Source organism: Phyllostomus hastatus, unplaced genomic scaffold, assembly GCF_019186645.2.
Source record: "Phyllostomus hastatus isolate PE091 unplaced genomic scaffold, TTU_PhHast_1.1 phas_scaffold_182, whole genome shotgun sequence".
NCBI classification, from domain to species: domain Eukaryota; kingdom Metazoa; phylum Chordata; class Mammalia; order Chiroptera; family Phyllostomidae; genus Phyllostomus; species Phyllostomus hastatus.
The window spans coordinates 12,673,479-12,697,581 of NW_025334013.1; the positions used below are offsets into that span (position 1 = coordinate 12,673,479).

The 24,103-nt window shown below is 37.0% G+C and overlaps 1 protein-coding gene and 1 pseudogene across 7 annotated transcripts in view; one reads left to right on the plus strand and one right to left on the minus strand.

Annotated features, from left to right (window-relative positions):
- EIF4G3 (eukaryotic translation initiation factor 4 gamma 3) overlaps positions 1-24,103 on the minus strand; it is a 288,954-nt gene that overhangs the window by 254,273 nt on the left and 10,578 nt on the right. The window lies entirely within an intron of this gene.
- Positions 3,326-3,702, plus strand: LOC123831696 (annotated as a pseudogene).

A 24,103-nucleotide genomic window follows, 5' to 3' on the forward strand; every position in this document is an offset into this window, starting at 1 on the left:
GCACAGGCCTGGGTTGCAGGCCAGGTCCCTGGTTGGGGGCATGCGAGAGGCAACCAGTTCATTTATCTCTCACACATCGATGTTTCTCTCCCTCTCTTTCTCCTTCCCTTCCCATCTCTCTAAAAATAAATACATAAAATCTTTTTTTAAAAAGTTTTTTAAATGTGCCCTGGCTGGTATAGCTCAGTGGATTGAGCGCAGGCTGCAAACCAGAGCATCGCAGGTTCGATTCTCAGTCAGGGCACATGCCTGGGTTGCAGGCCATGCCCCCAGCAACCGAACACTGATGTTTCTCTCTCTCTCTCCCTTCCTTCCCTCTCTAAAAAAATAAATAAATAAAATCTTTTTTTAAAGTTTTTTAAATGTACACCAAATAACAATAATCGACCAATACAATCAAAGGAAATAAAATTCTTCTGCAAGACTGTCTCTCACATCAATTACATTTTAAACTTCTCTGATAATTCTTTATTGCTAAGATTCTCCCCTCATAATTCCCTAATGTGCCTAAAAGAAAGCCATTAGTAACAATAAGGGCTGCTGCTTATTTCTAGTTTGTTTGTTTTTTAAGATATGGGACTATTTCTGCCCTAATCATGGGCTAAATAAAAAGTTCGAACAGGATCTTGGAGTTAACTCAGTCTAGTTAATCAACTTTATGGAGGAGGAGACTGAGAAGTAAAATAACCCCAAAGAGAAGAAGAGATGTTAGAAGCAGACCAAGCAGGTAAGGAGAAAGAAAAAAGGTGCATGGAAAGCCAGGAAAGTTATATGTTTTGCCCAGAATTACAGTATTATTATCCAAAATATCAAAATAATCTACAATTAAAAGGGAACGAAAAGCACTGGTAAAAGGTCAAGAATCTCTAAGTTAGATACCAAAGTTTTGTCTTTTTTAAGAGACCCTTAGTTTTTCCTTACAAATCCTAATTTATTATTTAAATGCTTCACTGGCAATTTATTTTTTCTTTACATAATATAATCACATAAATTACTCCCATAATCAAAATATATTTATTCCTACTAGAATAGATTTCAATTAAGCCACAAATATAGGTAACTAAAACAGAAAGCAAAAATATTTACTAATTATTTCCCATGGAAACATAATTCCAATGACATGTCAGAACATAAACACTGAAAATGAAATGAAGAGGAAAAAAATAATTTGCTTCTCTAATAAAATCACTTCTGTCATCCTGACATGTTATTTGAATGAAAACTGAAGTAGGAGTATTTCTACTTCTTAAAGAGATTTTCATCTTCATGAATTATAAATAAAAATACAGAATAAAGGAATAAAGTTTTCAAAACTTTATTTATTATTTAAAAGAAAAAGCAGCCCTGGCTGATGTGGCACAGTGGATTAAGCACTGGCCTGTGAACCAAAGGGTTGCTGGTTTGATTCCCAGTCAGGGCACGTGCCTGGGTTGCAGGCTGGGTCCCCAGCAGGGGGAATGCAAGAGGCAGCCACACATTGATGTTTCTCTCCCTCTCTTACTCCCGCATCTCTAAAAATAAATAAATAAAACCTTTAAAAAAAAGAAAAAGCAAATTCAATGTAGTAAATCCTAAAATGTTATTAAAACAGAGAAAGACTGACAAATTTATTGTTCTGACATAATACTTCTGTAGCTTGATGTGTCCTCAAGCCTCAAATTCTTAGGTAAATCCTGAATTTTGTTTTTCAAAGGGCACAAATCCTCCTTTGTAGGTAGAGATTTTTATGTATCTAATTTCTTATACCTAAAGATACAAGAAAGCTTTTAAATCTGCTCCATTATGAAAACAGAAAATACCAAATCTAGAGCTGAATCTTCTTTCACTGTGTCAAATAATAACAACTTCTATAACACAAAAGAAGAAAACAAAGCACCGTAGAAGTATTTCTCTTCCTATACATATATTTTACCTTCCATCATGTTTATTTCGATAACTTATCCCAATATTCATTCATGTCTACTCAGACAAGTTAAATAATGGGAAATTGTATTTCAAAAACATTAACATAAAAATGCAAACATACCAGAGTTATACTAAGTTTACAGCAATGAACTTGGATGTAGAGAGAACAAATAGCTGAAAATCTCTTATTCACCCTATATTCATTTCCACTATTTTCTTAGTTCATTACTACGGATTTCTACATTCTTTGACATATTTAACAAAGATTTTACTAGTGAATTACTGGGTGTCTTTAAAGTTGAATATAATGTACTATTAAAATATAATTCTGTTATTTAGGTTATGACTCAATTATACTGTTTAAAATTCTTTCACATGTGGGTGTGTAGGCTTGTATAAGAAGCATTTAGCCCAAACTACATCTTAAGAAGCTTACTTCATTCACTACCTTCAGCTAGCAAATGCATAACAGCCTTCTTTTGTTTTAGTTTTAATGAATCGCTGTTTAACTGTCTCATGTGAGTTATCTGTGTGCTCGGAAAGATTAAAGCGAATTTAGAAGGAGGTTGTTTGTCTCAACAGGAATAGCTGTCACCCTCTCTTCCTTAAAGCTCCAGGCTGCATACCACAAAGCAAAAAACTAGGCAAAAAGTGCTTAAAATTCTAAATTTCAAAACAAATTACCACTGACAGCACCCACTATAAGCCCATCATTCTGACGGGCACATCCTCATAAAAATCCCATGTGCCAGAGACCACGAGTTGCCCCCCAATTTTTGTGCCTCTTCTCTCTCCTCAATAAAAGCAAAAGTGACATATGAATCTTCTGTCAAGTGACCTTTAAGAGAGGAAGCATCTCTGTCCTCCCCATTCCCCTTCCTGCTAGCTGGAACGCAAACACAAGCTAGAGCCAAGCAGCCCTTTTGGACCAGGAAGTTCACCTGACCTACAAAGGGCATGCTCAAAAGATATAAGCTTGCTGCTCAACGTCACTAATCACCTGAGAAATTCACATTAAAACCACAATGAGATATCATCTCATACCTGTCAGAATGGCTATCATCAATAAATCAACAAGTGTTGGTGAAGATGTGAAGAAAAAGGAACCCTAGTGCACTGTTGGTGGGACTGCAAACCACTGCAATTACTATGAAAAACAGTATGGACGTTCCTCAAAAAATTAAAAATGGAACTACCTTACTATTCAGCAATTCCATTTCTGGATACATATCCAAAGAAGTACAAAACAGTAATTTGAAAGAATACACACACCCCTATGTTCAAGGCAGCGTTATTCAGAATAGCCAAGATACGGAAGCAACCCAAGTGCCCATCAGTAGACTGGCCATTGGATAACGATGTGGTACAGCAGTTACAGTCCTGTTCTCGGAGTCCCTGTGTCCCTGCCAGCGCTGCCCAGATGGCCTTCCAGAACTGCAACCCAGCAGCCAGCATCCCCGCTGCTTGTAAAGGAGGCGAGCCCAGCAGGGGGTGCTGCCCAGGTCCCATGGGCAAGAGGTTACTGCAGGAGCTGATGACTCTCATGATGTCTGATGACAAAGGAATTTCTGCCTTTCCTGAATCAGACAACCTTTTCAAGTGGGTAGAAACCATCCATGGAGCAGCTGGCACAGCATATGAAAATCCGAGGTATAAGCTCCCCCAGAGCCCGCTAGGAGAGCTCAACATCGATAGCCCCTTGAACACATACGCTGTGAGCTCTGGAAAAGCCCCACCGCCTTCAACAGGCACCTGCAAGAAACCTGCACAGAGCAGGTCTCCCGCCAGGAATCCTGACCAGGGCTGTGCAGCCTCTTTCCTTGTGGTGTCTGTTTTCCCCTCAGTTGGCCTGTCCTTGCCTTGATTTCTGTATATGACTCAGTATCTTCAGTTGTGGTGTCATATTTGTTTTTTGTTTCTGGTTTTTAAATTCTCTGGTTGAACCCCTGTGATCAATGTATTATTAAATAAATATATTGGTGTGTCAAAAAAAGATGTGGTACATATATACGATGGAATATTACTGGGACATAAAAAGAATGAAATCTTACCACTCATGCAACACAGATGGACCTAGAGGGTATTATGCTAAGTGAAATAAGTCAGACAGAAAGACAACACTATATGATTTCACATGGATAATCTAAAGAATAAAACAAAAGAAGAAACAAAACAAAAAGACTCATACAGATACAGAGAACAAACTGGGGGGTGCCAGATGGGAGGGGTGCTGGAGGGCTAGGTTAAAAAGGTGATGGGATTAAGAAGTACAAATCGGTAGTTACGAAATAATCATGGGATGTAAAGTACAGCATAGGGAATATGGTCAATAACACTGTAATAACTATATGTGGTGCCAGATGGGTATTAGAATTATGGGGAAATCACTTTGTAAATTATGTAGTTATCTAACCACTTAACCACTATGCTGTACAGCTGAAACTAATATAAAATATGAAATATCAACTGTAATTTAAAAATCTTTTTAAATATAAAGGAAGCTTGAGTCCCTTATAACCTTGGAGTGCCACAATGGCTTAGAATCTGGTAACATGCTAACAAGTGAAAAAATTCAGATTAAAATCAAGGAACCCTTTCATTATACACTAAAGAGTATGTTAACACATTTACTTTGGCAGCACACATCTTTTAAAAACTATTTTAGGAGGCTTACAGTAATTCTAATAATCCTCGATAATAACAGAAGCAGAACTTGACTTACTCATTTGCACACAAGAAACTTTGCTGACTTAAAAAAGTTCACTTCAAAAAGGAGAAGCCCTGACTGGTGTGGCTCAGTGGGCTGGGCATCATCTGAAGGTCATCAGTTCGAGGGGCTGCAGGCCAGGTCTCCGGTTTGAGAGGCAACTGATCAATGTTTCTCTCCCTCTCTTTCTCCCTCCCTTCCCCTCGCTCTAAAAATAAATAAATATTTTTTAAAGAAGAAAATAAGCCCTGGCTGGCATAGCTCAGTGGATTGAGTGCGGGCTGGGAACCAAAGTGTCCCAGGTTCGATTCCCAGCCAGGGTACATGCCTTGGTTGCAGGCCATAACCCCCAGCAACCGCACACTGATGTTTCTCTCTCTCTCTCTTTCTCCCTCCCTTCCCTCTCTGAAAATAAATAAATAAAATCTTTAAAAAGAAGAAGAAGAAAATAAACTGCATAACAGGAAAGAAAACAGACAAAAGGCTGTCAGTGTCCATTAGTCTGTCAAATTGACTAATTAGATACTGGTAATAAAATATCCCAAATTCTAAGAATACGTCAGGCACAAGTGCACTTTACCAGGTCCCAGAACTCACCTACCTTGAAATGAAAGAACATCGTCCTCTAGTCATTTGCCAAACCCTATTTAAATATTAATCTAGAAATTTAGAGGACATTTCCACTGAGAAGCAAAAGAATCTTTCATTTCTTGATCATTATAAATCAAGAACCTTAAGAAAGAATAGTCTCTAAAGCCAACGAACATTGCACTAGTACTCAAAACTCTCAGAAGAGGTACTATCCAAAGAAGCAAATACTAATTTAATGTCCCTTATATAATATGCAAGACCTAATTAACCCACACTAAATCATTCCAATTTGATGCCAACAGTTTTAAATTTAGTTGTGTATCTAAAACCCCAACTGCAAAATCTGATTCACAAGGTATCTGTATATTTTTTTAAATTGAAAAACTGACTCCAATGAGCATCCAAGATTGACTACCACTATCCTGGCCTTGCCACATCCCTATAATTATGCTAATTAAGACAGCATTTTCTCAGTGGATTGAGTGCGGGCTGCGAACCAAAGTGTTGCAGGTTCGATTCCCAGTCAAGGCACATGCCTGGGTTGCAGGCCACGGCCCCCAGCAACCACACATTGATGTTTCTCTCTCTCTCTGTCTCCCTCCCTTCCCTCTCTAAAAATAAATAAATAAAATCTTAAAAAGAAAAAAAAAAACAGACAGTATTTTCTGCCCTGGCTGGTGTGGCTCAGTGGATTGAGTACCAGCCTGCAAACCAAAGGGTCGCTGGTTTAATTCCCAGTCTAGGGCACATGCCCAGGTTGAGGGCCAGGTCCCCAGTAGGGGGTGTGTGAGAGGCAACCACACATTGATGTTTCTCTCCCTCTCTTTCTCTGTCCCTTCCCCCTCTCTAAAAGTAAACAAAAATCTTTTAAAAAAAGAAAAAAGACAGCATTTTCTTGGCCTTGGCTAGGTGGCTTGGTTGGTTAGGGCATCATCCAGATAAGGTTGCATGCTTAATCTCTGGTTAGGGCACATGCAGAAGCAACCAATGAACGGATAAATAAGTGGAACAACAAATCAATGTTTCTCTATCTCTCGCCCTTCCTCTCACTCTCTCTAAAAATATCAATAAACTTTATTTTAAAACATCCATTTTCTTCCATTAAAAATAAAAGATTACTTACTTGGGTCACCCAAGTCTAATGAAAATGTTACCTAACTACAACCAATGACTAAAAAAAAATTTAGTACTTCTCCAATTCTTAAACACTCTCCCAATTTGTTTTACAATGGCGTTTCTCATCAAGAGTGTATCACAATGTGTCTTTGTCAGGAAGATAGAATGTTCTCTAGACATTTGCGGATAATGCAAATGCAATGCCAAAATAGTTACCAAACTGTTTCTCCAACTGGAAAGATGTCAATGAACTAAAATAACAGCAGAATAAAAACAATAAAATGTCTTCCTCTCACTAAAATGCAACATTCCAATAGTATCATCAGATTTACTTATGCAGCAGGTTATAGTAAGATAAAAATAACAGAAAAGCTGTTTTTAGCAATAGATGACATGAAGACTACCACTTGAAAATGGGACTCCATGAGACTGGCTAGGTAGCTCAGTTGGTGAGAGCACTGTCCCGTGCCAAGGTTGTGAGTTCCATCTCTGGTCAGGGCACATACAGAAATCAGCCAATTAATGCATAAATGAGTAGAACAACAAATCAATGTCTCTCTCTTTCTCTCACCTTTCCTCTCTCTTGCTAAAAAAATCAATAAATAAAAATTTCAAAAAAAGAAAATGAGACTAATCTATAAACCACAAAATGGTATCTGAGAAAAGCAGACATGTTCAGGGTTAGGACTGATAGGATGGTTAATTACTTCCTTATTTTATGAAAGCTATGAAGCTTCAATTGAGCTCTTCAGCTAAAGAATTAAGAGCAAAAGAGAGTTCTTAGCATTACAAAATAAAAACCAACAACACTTAAACATCATCCAAGGAGCAAACAGGTGCTTTACAATACAGTTACCTTGCCCACCAATTTGAGAATGATTTAACGACTTTGTTAAATTTAATGAATGTATATACAGAATACACATTTTTAAAATAAGGCCCTAGCTTGATGTGGCTCAGTGGACTGAGTGCCAGCCTGTGAACAGAGAGGTCGCTGGTTCAATTCCCAGTCTGAGCACATGCCTGGGTTGCAGGCCAGGTCCCCAGCAGGGGGCATGCAGGAGGCAACCCGACATGATGCTTTTTTCTCTCTCTTACCTCTCTTCCCCTCTGTCTAAAAACGAATAGATGAAATCTTTAAAAAAATTAAAATAAAGGTGAGAGGTGATGTTTATATTTAAAATAATGTGTTCAAATGATCTATGAGATGAGGACAATTGCCCTGGCTGGTATGGCTCAGTGGATTGAGCACCAGCCTGTGAACTGCCTGTTTGATTCCCACTCGGGGCACATACTCATGTGCCCAGGTCCCCACCTCAGGGCATGCGCAAGGGAACCAACCAACATATCTCTCACACACTGATCTTGCTCTCCCTCATTTTCTCCCTCCCCTTCCCTTCTCTCTAAAAGTAAATAAAAATCTTCTTTAAAAAAGTGAAAGTTTTGGTTTTTTACTTCGTAGTATCTGTTTAAATCCCAAATAACACTTGAACTATATTTGGAAAATACTGTACATGAGAAACTCCACAAAACATAAATAGTATGTGAATATATCAAAAGCTGACTATATTATAAACTTGTCAACATGATTTATCTTAACAATAATGATTTTCTCTTTTATCTGCAGTACTTTAAGAATTATTGCAAGAAAAATAAAGGAATTAATACTGCCCTTGGTGACAGGCTCCACCCACAAAACTTAAAGACAACATTTAGTTCTGGAGACACCTATTACTCACTGCAGGGAATTCAACTAACTCTCCTGATCCACCTCATCCCTCATTCATAAATATGAATGGAAACTACCAATCACCAGACATGAGAAAGTAAAAAACAAAGATGGAAGAACAAACTTTGGAGGGAGAGAGATGGTGCAAGGAACAGAAAAACGTATTTTTAAGTTTCTAATTAGTACCTAGTAAGAACCAAAGATAATATTTGAGTCATAAAACTGCTATCAAAAGGAGAGGGGAAAAAAGGTCTTGACTATTAATTCTATAGAACTCCATCCTATTAAAATGCACATATGTACCAAGACACATGCTACAGATTTTAATACAAAAATAAAAAATAAAAAAACCCACTGGAAACCACACAAATATCCATCAATAGCAAGAGTTAAATAAATGATGCAACTATAGAACAGTCTATATTTATTCACATGACAAATACACATGAAAAAGTGGTCACTAAGCATGTGCAGTACAATTCCACTTATGTTCTTCTTATAATATATATAATTAATACTAATACTACTACTAATAATAATAATAGTAACAGCTATTACTATATTACTATTTAACACAAAGTGCCAGCCAGGTACTACTCCATTAAGCACTTTGTATGTACTGACTGATTTAATCCTCACAACAATGTGAGTCTCTAGTCTATAATTATCTCTTTCCACATATGAGGACACAGGGCACAACAAGGATAAATTGTTTTCCCAAGGTACACAGCCACTATCAAGGGTGTCCAGCCCATGGGCCGCATGCGGCCCAGGATAGCTATAAATGCAGCCCAACACAAAACCATAAATATACTTGAAACCATTTTTTTGCTCATCAGTTTTCCTTCTTGTCTATGTATTTAATGTGTGGCCCAAAACAATGGTTCTTCCAGTGTGGCCCAGAAATGCCACACTGCATGGGAGCTTGGGACTGTGATCTATGGGACTCTCAATCTCCCAAGATGGCAATTCACATTTCCAGCACTTAGGACACAAACCACAGAATCCAATTCCAGAGTCCATCCTCTAAAAATCTCCTCCACTCTCTCTCCCCGACCCTCTTCCTCTTCTCTTCTTTCTCTCTCTCTCAATGTGTAAATGCATATGAAAAGGTCTATAAAAATAGGCATGCTTACCTGTCAACTCTGACAACCTCTAACAACCTCTAATGATGCGAGTGGATGAAGAGGATTTTTAGTATTTTTAAATGTATAATATAGAAGTGGAAGTTTTATTTTATTTCATTTATTTACTTTTAGAGAGAGGGATAAAGGGAAAAAGAGAGGGAGAGAAACATCAACATGTGGCTGCCTCTCACACACCCCTACTGCAGACCTGGCCCGCAACCCAGGCATGTGCCCTGACTGGGAATTGACCTTGTGACCCTTTGGTTTCAGTATTTCAGATATTTCTTTAATAAAGTAAAACTTACTGGGTCAGTTTTTTTACCACACATTGATGTTTCTCTCCTTCTCTCCCTCCCTTCCCCTCTCTCTAAAAATGAACAAATAAAATCTCTTTTAAAAAAAAGAAATGTTATAAAGCCAGTAAAGCCCTTAAAATGTGTATTGAAATGGGAATATATCAATGTTAAAATAACACATTTACTGTATGGTTTACAGCAGAGGTATATAACATAAAATGCCAACATGTGTAACATATAAACAAAAATTCCTTCCAGGAAATACATGAAAAATGCTAATAGTCCCCTACCTGCATATCTCAGTGGGTTGGGCATCATCCCACAAACCAAAAGGTCACCAGTTCTATTCCCAGTCAGGGCACCCCTGGGTTGCAGGCCAGGTCCCCACATGGGGACATCAGAGAGGCAACTGATCAATGTTTCTTTCTCTCACATGGATGTTTCTCTCCCTGTCTTTCTCCCTTCCTTCCCTTCTCTCTAAAAAATAAATAAAGTCTTTTCTTTAATGTTCATAGTTACCAGTGGGTGATAAGAGTTAATTTTTTTTCTTTTTTCCTGTGTTTTTTACAATGATCACATATGGCTTTTTTGAGGAAGGAGCCTTTTATTTTTTTAAAGCAGAAAAGCCTTTTCTTTTCATCACATTAAAAGAGAAATGAATGAAGCAGTGTGTCACGGCCCATCCAGATATACCCTATCTTACTGGTTGCTAAGCAGCATATCCTAGTGTTCCTACATCATGACCATCTCTAGTCACAAGCAGGACAGAAACTCGGGCACAAACGCACCCCATCCTAACAGCAACGCTTTCACCCTAAGGACTGGCTTGAACAGCGCACACAGGGCAATTTCAACCCCCTACTCAACCCACTCCCCACCTCTCACCTTAACATGTTAGTTTTATTTATAAGGTTTCACAGTACTCCTCACACAACTTGCACACAGGGGCAGACGTTTTTAATCCTCCATTATACACTACCCACTTTGTCCCTGACAAAAATGCTACCTACTCAGTAAAGTCACCCACCAAGCCAGAATCACTGCCATTCTGGACACTTCTGTCATCAACTGGAACAGAGGTAAGCCGCGATGCTTTCTGGAAACAGCTAATCCTGCTCAGCAAATGACGGCATATGCTAAGATTTTTTCTCCCACAGAGAATGGGTGGTTCCCCTGCTAAGGCTGTAAATACTGATATACAGTGGCATTTCCTCCCAACAGCAGAATCTGCAGTACAGTAACTCTTCCACAAGAGAATCCTGAGCCTGGGCACGCTCCCCAGTTTTCGCCTGCTGCTTTGTCACAGGAACCACAGCAGACCGTCTATACTATGCCCGCCCATGCTGCAGCAGCAGCAGCCATTTTTGGCTCAGCCCCGCTGCAGACCCAGCGGAAAGCCAAGACAGCAAGGACAAGATGGCAAAGGACTTTCAAAAGTTTAACAATTGGCATCATAAAATAAGGTTTTCTTTAAAAAAAGAATGATACCTATTTTAAAGTACTTTAAACTGTGTCATGAAAACAAATGTGGGGAGATCAGCACTAGTATTGATAGAACAGTAAAACAAAGATTAATTTAATCAGAATCCTTACAGAACACAATTCAAAATCAGGTAAATTTTTATTTAACTAATAGTTAACCCCAAAAAATGCCCTCTCTCCCTTGATTCCCCGTTGAAAATTTACAAATGTATTTCAAATACTCTTCACTCTTAAAATAATGTAATTTAATCTCGGTTGTCTATTGAATGAGGAACTTGCAAAGTCACATTTCAGCTTAGTTTCATTTTATAAAATAAAAACAGCTTTTTTTCTGATTATCAAAGTGATACATAGTTAATGTACACACACACCAAAAAAAATCATTCAGCACAGAAAGAAAATGAAAATCACCCACTCTCACCAGCAACCAGAGATAACCCTAAGAACACTGCTGATAACCAAGCACTTTTTCTACATACTTTTTAAAATAAAATTTGATCATGTATTCTATTTTTAACTGTCTCCATAGAATAAATGTGAACTGTTTTAATGTTGATGTATTGCAACTTTTTAAAAGGTTATACAGTACTTCAATGCATATACAGCCCATAATTTGTCTGGCCCATATTTACCAGGCTTTTAGCATGTTTCAAAAAGTTTCCTATTATAAATAATGACAACAATCAGAATTTTATTTGAATGCCAACTTTCAAAGTACAATTCTATAAAAGCAGATAGTATAAGGGGAGGAAAAGGCTGATTTCAAAGTAATCCTTGGATATATGTTGAAGCAACCCCTGGGAAAAGTAACAAAATTTTATATAACAACAGTGTAGTTTCTGTTAGGTAGCCTAGAAGCACAAGTCATAAAATCTTAGGTCAAACTGTCTTATCCACCCCACCTGGGATAAGAGATGCATTTTAGTCTCTATCTCATCCTAAACAGTGGCTTAATAAAAGACTTAGCTAAAAGTTAAAAAAAAGGAAGACGGGAAGAAGTGAAAACAATTCCATGAGATACAACTGATCCAGGAGTCTAACAGGACATTTGTAAAGGCCATTCAGGATGGAGGATGGTATATGAAAAGGCTCAGAAACAGGTTCTACAAACTCCCACCAGATCTGTGACAGTGACCCAAGCACTTAGAACAGCCATGCTCAAAAGTACACAAACAATCCATCACAGAAATTCCTTTGGGTTAACACATTTCTTTGAAAAGGTCGACTATTTCTAGCTCTGTACCCCTTAAAATTAATCAAACCTAACACTAGGAAAAGGAAGCAGGACAATAGAATGCCTCTTTTTCAGGGCCTTCAACATGGCACTTCTTTGTAAACATTAAACCCATTTCCCTCCAACCCAAGACTGGGTCACAGAAATGCAACCTCAATCACCCTTCCAGCCTTCATGAGCCCCAGTTGAGCCAGTGCCTATCACCAAGAGCTCAAGAACGTCCCAAAAGACTTTTCTTATGCGATCAGTAGTGATACTAACTTTATAATATTAATTTTATACTACTGTATAAAGAAATATATGAACATTTGAAAAGTGTGCATAACTTAATGAATCATTATTTCCAAATGACTGAGGCATATTAGAAAATCACGCATGGACAAAACATCCACTGAAAGTGCAATATATGGGGGGGCGGGGGTAAAATAAATGGGTAAAGATGGTAAAAGGTACAACTTCCATGTATAAAATAAGCCATGGGGTGTAATATACAGCGTAGGGACAACAGTTAAAAATACTGTATTGCCTATTTAAAAGTTACTAATAGAGTAGGTCTCTAAAGTTGTCATCACAAGAAAAAACTAAGCACATAGGCGGATGCTAACTAGACCTACTATTGTGAACATTCCCCAATATGTAAAAACACTGGATCATGTTGTACACCCAAAACTGTTACGTCAATTGTACTTCAATTTTCTTTAAAAAGTGCAATACACACCAACAGACTTAAGTGCATGCAATGCTCATGGACATGGTTTCAGGTTTCAGATCAAAACTACCTTTAAGAAACACTGCTTGTCATAATAATAAATAATGACAATTACCTGAAACTTAAAAACTCCTCTCCTTCCCTACAATGTACCTGAGTGAGACACTTTCTCCAAACAAAACAATGTACAGCAGAATGAATGCAGAAGCAGATATGAGAATTCAATCATATATCTTCTCTTAAACTAGACACTAAAGAGATTTGCAAAAATAAAAAATGTCACTTCTCAATACATTTTTGTTCTGAATAAGCTATTTTTTTCATTTCCAAACTATGTTAACATATAGTGGGTCTGTTACTATTATTTTTAATCAACAGTATATTTTTAAATTTTTTGTTTTTACATCTAATACTGTACGTATCAACAGAGGTAGCCTATGTAACAAGAGTTTTGTGAGCTCTCAATAAATTTTAATAGTGTAGCCATGGCTGGTGTGACTCAGTAGATTCAGTGCCAGCCTGCAAACCGAAAGGTCATTGGTTCAGTTCCCTGTCAGGGCACATGCCTGGGTTGCAGGCCATGTTCCCAGCTACAGGCGTGCAACCAGTTGATGTACCGATGTTTCTTTCCCTCTCTTTCTCCCTCCCTTACCCTCTCTCTAAAAAATAAATAAATATGTATTTTTTAAATTTCTAGGACCTGCTGTTCTAGGTCAATGGTTTTCAATGAGTTGTCTGTGAAAAATGTACATGAGTTTCCTGGAGGGTAGTTTCTGTACTACAGAATTAAAATCTACGGGAGGTTTTCATTTCTGCAAGTGACTTTTTTGTGTCAAAAATCTAAACCATTGCTCTAAGAGCTCACATAAATTATTATAAGCCTCCTTCATAGTGTATCAGGTGAATCAGATTATACACTTGCTAATAAGTTGACTCCTAAGTGTTCCACGCTTCTTTCTCATATCTATTTTCTCATTATGTTAGAAAAGTTTCAGGGACAAGGCAATTCAGTCTACTTCCTTCCCACAGTCCCCCTGCACTCTATGGCCATCATTAATAGTGTGCTGTCCCGATACATTGCTCACAGGCACCTTCAGAACAATGTGTTAGTTTTAAAGGAAAGCTAAGAAGTACACCTTAAGGATTTGCAGACAGAAAAAATCCTTGATCATTTAGAAGATTCTCATGGCACTCTAAATAGAAGTATCACTAAGTCTTATAACTCTGGCATCTGCCACAGTGACATTTTTTGATAACTGAGGCCACCTGAATTAAAGGATTTCCTTGATCTATTCTAACCCTCACATTCTAAGACTGGTTCTTTTTATTCTCAATCCCAGCACTAAATAATGTTGGATACTATGGTTGTTTACAGGCTGGAAGATGAGTCAGCAAGTGAAGCCATTTGTGAGAAGCAGTTTCATTACACTCTGAACAACAGAGATGCCAGCAAAAAACGGCTGCCATTGTTTACATTGCTGAACATGCTGTCCAGTTTCACAGGCCTGTAAAACCACCTGCTGTCAGCAAGCCCCGTTTTTCTCAGGGTTAAGAAGCAATGAACTTAGGTACTGGCTACTAAAGCACAGTGAACAATCTCTTTTCTCAAAGTATAAATAATTTAAGTGCCTTAAAAAAAAACATTTAAAACTTTTCTTACAACTAGGAATGTGCCTTTGACTGCAATAGCCTGAGTCTCTTCACAGACTACTAATGTTCTACATGCTCAGACACAGGAAAAAGTGCTTCCAGTAAGAAAAACAAATAAGGGGCTTTAAAAAAAAATCACACAATATTAAATATTTAAAGTACAGAAAAAGAAACTGAAAAACAAGCAAATAAAATATGAACTGCTAATCTTTCATGAGAGAGCCAAAGAAGCTAAACATGAAACTAAATGGAATAACCTTCCCTTGTTCTGGTTTTGAGTATTTTCAACTCGGTTTCACTTCCCAGAGCCAAGTGTGTTTCATCTTTAGGAATCTTTCTGTCATAAGAAGGATCCCCTCCAAAAAATGTTTTCAAAGTTGTGATTTCCAGTGAAGAATTGGACTGGTCTAACTTTCTATTTCATATCCAATGGCTCATGTAAGCACTACGCCTACACAACTTCCCTTTTCATTTCAAAAGCAATCAAATTAACCTAGTATTTCAAATTCCTAGCTAAACTATATATACACGTGTATATATATGTTATATACACACAATATGCACATATTGTGTACGCACTATATATAATTTTATATATAACAAATATATACACACACTATGTATAAATAAATAAATAAATAAATAAATATAAAAATAAAAATAAATATGTAGTTAACCCTTCAACAATGTAGGGGCTAGGGGCACCAAACCCCTGCTCAGAAAATTTGCATATAATTTTAACTCCCCAAAACCTAAGTACTAATAATCTACTGATGACCAGAAGCCTTAATTAACACATATTTTATCTGTTACATGTATCATATATTATAGTCTTACAAAAGCTAAAGAAAAAATGTTATTAAGAATATAACAGAAAATGCATTTCTTAGATTTTTAAAAATCTACAGTTCAAACCTGTCATATGCATATATGAGGACGTGTGTGTGTGTGTGTGTGTGTGCCTCTTAGCACTATGACCAAAGATGCCTAACTTTCAGTAGGCAGGTACTTTCACTATTCAATGTGCCATATTTGAATACCAAGACAATATGCCTTATAAACTATAAACTTATAAACTTATAAGCTATCTACTATGAATCTGGTACTAATCATGTACTAATTATAAACAAAGGCTGAAGCTTTAGACCTATATCTGTTTTTTAAAATATACAAAGTCCAAGTAATCCTTAAATGCGGGTTGAATAACAAGCATGCAAATTTACCCAGCTCTGAGTTTTCTTGAACAAAAATACCTACGTGATTTATAAATTTAGGAAACTGCAGATAAAAGAGTAAACAAACTAAAAGTCATCCTTAGAAAAAGTAAGTACAAACTTTTTAAAGTCCCAAGTAAAAATTAAAACTCACATCATTCTTGGATTTGAATCATTTACAACAAATATACCCAATCTCCCTCCTGCAACCTTCCAAAAGCATCCTTCTAAAACATGAGTTGGTCATGATCATTCTCCACCCTACAACTTTGACGGCTTCCCATTGCCATCTGCGTGAAATCCAAGCTCCTTAACATAGTTTATAAGGTCCTTTCTACAGCCTCTGATAACCTGCCTACTTCTCCCTATCCACACTGTTGCTCTAGCAATGGAACAAGTCACCTTCCCCTGTCCTGAGTTTATGTGCTGATTCCCAGCTGGAATATTCTCTCTCCTACCACCATCTATGGCTCATGCATCCTTCCAGATTCAGTTTAGAGGTGTCCCCTTCCCTAGGAAGCCTCTCCCCTCATTCCTCTCAAAAAATGTTTTTGGTAAGTCTTACCCTCGGGCCTAAGTGACCTTCCTCAGAGCTCCCACAGGTCCTATGCTTGCTGACTTCTGTTTACTTCCCTTCCTATTATATATCTGTTTCCTGCACTAGGGCTATAAATTTCTTGAGGGCCAGCACTATGTCTTATTTCTAATTCCTCAGCACTAATTCCAGGACACACTGTCAGTGCTATTGATTAAGCTAGAATACATAAACAAGAAAACAGAAAGCATTTCTCTATAGAACCTTTGGAGAAAGTATCCCAACTCTGCCAAATAACCGGTTCCCAGTCGGTACCAATACTGAACAAAGCAGTTCCCAACTTTTCAGTCAAGACTCCTTTGAACTGCAGAGTCATCATCCACAATCTATTTCCACTATTTCAAAAAGCCTAAGAAATTATACATCAACCCAAACTAATGAGGTTAAGAATAGCTAACTCAAATATCAGTTCCTTTTTTTCTGCTTAAAATTTATCAATTAAGGGTGGTGACAATGAATTTACTATTCTATGCTTAATTCCTGGTTAGCATATAAATATATTTTATTAAAAATGTGAATTCAAATGAACAATTTCATAATAATGCCTGCCCAGAATCCCAATAGCAGCCTATGAGTAACTTAAGTATACAGAAAGAGATTTAAGTACTTTTTAAACTTATTTTATTATAAAATATTGATTACTGCTATAGCTGGGAAGGTCAGGTGGTTGGGGCATTGTCCCATACACCAAAAGTTTCCAAGTTTGAACCCTGGTCAGGGCACATGCAGGAATCAACCAATGAATGCATAAATAAGTGGAACAACAAATCAATGTTTCTGTCTCTCTCAAATCAATTTAAAAAAATTTTTTAAAGAAAAAGAAAAGCAGAAAAAATTTCTCAGTCCGAATCTTCCTTAAATGTAGGAACAGTTACTTAGGCAGAGTTCAGAGCTTTATCAAATGCCACTTTCTCCAACTACATAAAGTTCAGTGGGAGCCTAATCTCTAAAGCTTGAACAGATTGTGCTTTTCTTGGTTCTCTTTCCTCTATAGCAGCTTCTTCCTCTTTTCTGTAGCTCCATCATCTGCATCAAATCACCGGATACTGCATGGATGACTAAGAACTTTCGCTTTTACCTTCACTGTCTGTTATGCTTCTATTTTCACACATTTGTTTTTCCAGCCCTTTCTGTTCAGCTGACTCCCATCACTCTATATCCAAACACGTCCAGTTATCTCCATTTGTTAAAAGAATAAGAGAAGATGTTCCACTCATTTCAAACCCAACATGTCCTAAACTGAATTTATCTGCACACTATCTCATATCATGACATAAAATTAAATCCTACATCTTTGATGCTCCATCAACACTTTTGGTCTCAAAGCCTTGAAATCGGTTTTAACTGCTTTTTTCTTTCATCAAGGATATTCTAAATCTCCTCTTTTGACAGCTTTTATGATAATGACCATCCTTTCCTTTGCATTTCCCTCCGGACTATACTGCATCAGTCAAACCTTGGAAAACCTTCAATGGGCCTGCCAGGTAGTCTCCTGTCTATCTCCATCCATCCTGCACAATCTTCACCTTCTTCTAATGACCAAACGAGTTAGTGGGTCTTAGGTCTTCAAAAACTATTACTTAGGAAACGCTTCCTCCTTTTGTAATTTAATAAATAATCATTGTTTTTCCTCTAACCATCAGGCACGTAGCTCAATCTATGGTATCAAAACAATGACTACCATATCCCTTCCCCTTTCTACTTCTCTTACTCTTGAGATTCCATTAGTTTTTTCACTCTCCACTGAGCATCCTAGCCTTACCATTACTAGCTGTTCTTTGCCATTCAGCAGAGCCTTCAGGTGAATAGTAGCTGTGCTACTTCCACAAATACAGGGTGGGGCAAAAGTAGGCTTACAGCTGTGGGTGTGCAGAACAGTTTATTCTTGTATTATTATTTCTTAAATATTATATTATTTTCCATATGAACAACTATAAACCTACTTTTGCTCCACCCTGTATGACTCTGGAATACAAAAGAAAGATTACTTCTCTCCAAATAGAAAAATTAAGAATAACCAGCAGTATGTTTCCGAAGGCTATTTTGACCAATTGGAGGGTTCTTCCAAATGTCCTTACAACTGACACGAAGTTGAACACGTGGTACCATATGAACAGACAGACCACAGCCTTCAATTTCACTAAAAGCATGGGTAGACTTACTTTCTGTATCTAGACTATGTGTTTGATAAATATACGGTTAATTAAAGGGGTTGCTATATTTAAAGTATATATGATCTATAACTTACAATAACCAATTTAATTCCTCCAAGTAAAACAATTCGCCAGACCTGGCATTCAAAATTTAAGAAAAATAAAAAAATATATAGGCCCTGGCTGGCATAGCTCAGTGGATTAAGCGTGGGCTATGAACCAAAGGGTTGCAGGTTCGATTCCCAGCCACAGCACATGCCTGGGTTGCAGGCCAGGTCCCCAAAGGGACCACATGAGAAGCAACCACACATTGATGTTTCTCTCTCTCTCTTTCTTCCTTCCTTCCCCTCTCTAAAAATAAATAAATAAAATCTTTAAAAAGATTTAAAGACTTAAAAAAAAATACAGTTGCTTCGTCCATGGGTTCCACACGGATAACTACCATATATCTTTGAACCTTAAATCTCATCCAAAGAATTTATTCTTAGGCAAACTCAAAGAATGTGGAACACCTGGCTGGTGTGGCTCAGTGGACTGAGCTCTGGCCTGCGAGCCAAAAGGTCACTGGTTTGATTACCAGTCAGGGCACATGCCTACTGGGGAGTAGGGGGCATACAAGAGGCAACCACACATTGATGTTTCTCTCCCACTCTTTCTCCCTTCCTTCTCCTCTCTTAAATCTTAAAAAACTGTAAACATCTATATCTTCCGACTAAACTGTCAGAAATGAAGCACACACTGGACCTACCAGTTCCATTACAATCTAAACATAAAAGTCTCTAAACCACAAAAAAGGGGGAAAAAAACTGCTATATATTTCTTTTTTATCTTCTCTGCTAACATAAGCAGTAATTGATCCTTTGTAAATATGACCAAATATTAGTATGGACTAAAAACACCATTCTTGGAGAATGCAGATGCTGGCCAAGCTCCAAAACAAAAAAAGGAATTACATGTGATATGCCGCAATAACCTGAAACCACACTGGAAACTGGTAAAAATAATGAAAATGAAACATCAGAATGACAACAGAAAAAACTAACTCTCGAACTGTTTTCACCAGGAATTTTGATAAATAGTAACAAATGCTTCTTGTACTGTGTTTATTACAATGACAGAGAAGTCGAGTGCATTTCCCTGGACAGAAACCACTAATGTATTACCTTATAAATTATATCATATCATAAAGTTTACAAAGCATTTTCTTTCATTATCTCAATCATTATCATAATCCTTTGAAAAAAGGGGAGGTACTATTTCCCCTATCTTACAGATGAGAAAACTAGATCTCAGAGAGGTTCTGTGATTTGCCCATGATCACATGTAAGAAAGGGGATATAAGAAAACATACAGGAATCCACTCAAATTGTGCAAAACAAACACAGGAAGGATAAACTGGAAATTAAGGAGAATGGTTACGTACAGGTATGGACAGAAAAGAAAGGAAACATAAACTGAGAAGCAGGGATAGGAGGAGTAACACTTCTGAATATATTTTTTAACATAACTCTGACTTGGAACCATAGTAATGTTTCACTTACCCATAAAATAAACTAAAACCAAAAGCAGAGGAACAGAGTTAGCAATTCTCAAACTATGCTATGTGTATACTATAATTAAATAAGTAAATAGACTGCTATCTAAGAACCAGGTTTCTCACTGTTGGAGAAAGTTAAATAAGAAAAAGGGGAAAGTTAAACAAACTAGGCAGCATTGCAATGGAATATAAACTCGTGGTTAATATATACACTATACAGACAAATACAGATATATAGATGTGTGTACATAGGTAAAGCAGTATACATACATATACTTCCTAGCTCTGGTACCTAGAAGCAAAACATTCCAGTAACAATGAGCATACCTAGGCCCATATCTTGGTCATTAACACCATTCTCCAGTACAAAGAACCAGGATGTCTTGGAGAAGTAGATGATTCCAGGAATGGGGCAGAGAAAATACAAGATGAGCTGGAACATCTTAAGGTGCCAGAAAGTAAAGAAATGCTTAAAAAACAAAAAAATGTTGGCTTGTTGAAAGAACACAGGACCCAATGTGCAGAACTCCTAAAGGCCAAAACTGGAACAATTTGAGCAACAAAACAAATATTAATAGTACTGGATTTTAACTCACAGAATAAAATACATAAACATGAGTCCACGGTGATATAAATAATAAAATTAATAAATGGAAAAGAGAGCTGCTTCTCATAGAATTACAATTAATAAATGTGGGAGGAAAGAGAAAACAGGAAGTCCCAATTATGCAACCACAAACTTAATAAATTTAAATGTAAGTTCTACTAATTGTTAAACTTCATGGGTCAACGTGTGAGGAGAAGCATTATTTGCGAAGTCTCCCATGAGATACTTATCAACTATAAAGGTAAAGACAGTAACTCGACAGTAGAAAGACCTACAGACACCAAGTGAACCAAGCAGTCCCGGTAATCATAACCATGTCAGCATCATGCACTTCTTGATATGATGCACTGAGAAGGAATTCTTTTTGGTACGCTTAGCATGAGCAAATACCAAGTAAGCCCAAACTGAGGGACATTCTATACAATAACTAATTCATACCTTTGAAGACACAGAAGTCACAACAGATAAGGAAAGACTGAGGAACAACCATAACTAAAGGAGACTAAGGAGAAATAATAACTAAATGCAATGTGGGATCCTGGAACAGAAATAGAAATAGGACAGTGGAATAATTGATAAACACCTTAATAAGGTCTGTAATTCAGTTGATAATACTGTATCTATGTTAATTTCCTGTTCTTGATAACTGTACTATGATTATGGGAAGATTTAACGTTAGAGAAAGGAGGTGAGGGGTTAAAGGGAACTCTTTGTACTATTTTGACAGCTTACCTATAAGTCTAAAATTCGTTCAAATAAAGTTTTTTTTTAAAGGGGGCTGACAGTACTTTGCTCCTATTTAATTAACATGCTAAACTCAAAGACTTTTATTACTACAAGATCAAACATAAATTGTTTGACCAAGGTTTATAAAATGCTTTAATGACTCACAAGGCATTTAGTAACACATGTAGAAATAGCATAAAGATTCCTAACTTTCACCCTGGCTGGTGTGGCTCAGGGGACTGAGTGCCAGCCTACTTAACCAAAGAGCCACTGGTTTGATTCCCTGTCAAGGCACAGGCCTGGGTTGCAGGCCAGGTCCCCAGCAGGAGGCATGCAAGAGGCAACTACACATTGATATTTCTCTCCCTGTTTCTCTCACCCTTCCCCTCTGTCTAAAAATAAATAAATAAAATCTTTAAAAAAAAAAGACTCCTAACTTTCTAAGCTATAAAATGGTTCCCAGTTATACAGTGACCATATAATATACCGTCCAAACCAGGACTGTAACAGAAGGGGACCTAAGGTCACCCCACTAATAAGTCAGAGTGGTCACTGTTACTAAAGACCTCAAAATCAGTTTGGGCTGCCATAAACCTGATGCTTAGTCAAGTCCTTTCTACCTCCTCAGTCTTGGGAACAAATGCTCCTGGGGGAGGGGCCAGAGAAAAACACCAAGAGTTCCCCCAAGCAGACTATGGAAAGGGAAAATAAGCTAAAGCACACCTATATGCTTGGGTTTTTTTTTTATTATGATTTTTTTAAAAAGGTCTAGAATGAAATCACTGACTTACCTAACATGTACCACATTCAAGTACACTCACCCAGTCACAACATAAAAGGTAATAAACTAAGGTCAAGTACACTGCTGCCTGCTAGTAGTTACCTCATGAAACTGGGCTGGTCCCAAACTCTTATCTTTCTGAAAAAGATCAACAATGTAATTTTGAGAGTATCAGCTGAATATAACAGCCTCAAAAAGACTCAACAATATTAATCAGGTATTTGATGTCATTAAAATTCTACAAAGGTTAATTAAGACCCACTTCCTTTGCATATTTAGCAAAAGCTAAGCTAAAGATATGCATAATTTATAAAACAAAAAAGATATAATCTATAAAAATCAGCAACCACATTCCCAAACTATAATATTTCCAGTCATTTGAAGAGGCTTTTTTGTGTGTGTGGAAAATCTTCAACCAAAGCAAATAAACCCTATTTTTTATTAGATGTGAAAGGTTATAAAAAGATTCTTCTTTAATGTGGTCTTTTCCTAAAGAGCAAAAAGAATCCTGTTAGACAGAGGTTAGCAGTATTTCCTGATTTTGCTCCTTTATAATAATACATTAGAATAGCCCAAGGGTATAACCTAATAAATAAAAAATCAAATTTCACTTGTAAATTATATAAATGCCTTGGGACAAAACTAACACTCTATATGAAATACAATAATCCAAGAATTTATATCTTGTTCACAATTTCAGTTCTTCACAGGACAGCAAAATAGTCACATACCCAGTTTATTTTTTACGAAGTTATCATTGCCTAACAGGAATTTAGCTTAATAAGAGAAGTAGTCAAAATCTCTTTTGAGGGGCTCTCAGGTTTTCTAGGCATTATGCAAAAGGTAGAAATGGTCAAAGTTCATTTGTTCAGTAGACTGTATTTTATATATAGCACGCCTCACTCCGTCTCAAGCAGGAGTGAATGGATTGTAAAATTTTACACACAGTTCTGTGACACCATTCCGACTCTCCCAATCTTTCCTGTTCCTTATTTCAACTTGCACAACTCAACCAAATAAAATCTTCAAAAATACTGTTTTTATCACGACAGTTTTCCAATACAAAACAAAACAAAAGAAATGCAACTGATTTTTGACAAGATGTCATGACAGCTCAGTATTGGGAAATAATCTTTCCAGTAAAAGGTACTGAAATAACTGGATATCCACATACAAAAGAATAAACCTGAACCCCTTCTTCACACCATGCACAAAAATTAACGCTAAATGGATCAAAGATCTAAACATAAGAGCTAAAATTATAAAACTCTTAGAAGAAAACAAAGGAGTGAAATTCACAACCTTCGGTTAGGTAAAGCCTTCTTAGAAAAAATACAGAAGCACAAGTGACAAAAGAAAAACATAAATTAGACTTTATCAAAACTAAAAACTTGTGCTTCGAAGAACTCTATCAAGAAAGTGAAAACACAAACCACTGAATGGGAGAAAATACTTGCAAATGTTGTATCTGAGAAGAGACTTGTATCCAGAATCTATAAAGAACTCGTACAACTCAGTAACAAAAAAAAAAAGCATTAAAAATTGGGCAAAGGATTTAACCAGACATTTCTCCAAAGATAAATGGCCAGTAAGTACCCAAGAAGATGCTCAGCATCACTAGCCATCAAGGAAAAGCCAATCAAAACCACAGTCAGATACCACTTCACACCCACTAGGATGGCCTATAAGCAAAAAGACAGGTAACACGTGTTAGAACCCTCATAAAATGCTGCTAGAAATGAAAAAATAGTGGCAGTCGCTATGAAAAACAGCTTGGTAATTCCTCAAAATGTTAAACACCAAGTTACCTCATAAAACCCAGCAACCACACTCCTAGGTACATACCCAAGAGAAAGAAAACACATATCCACACAAAAACGTTCATAATTATTTGTAACAGCCAAAAGTTGAAACAACCTAAATGTCCACAAACTGATGAATGAA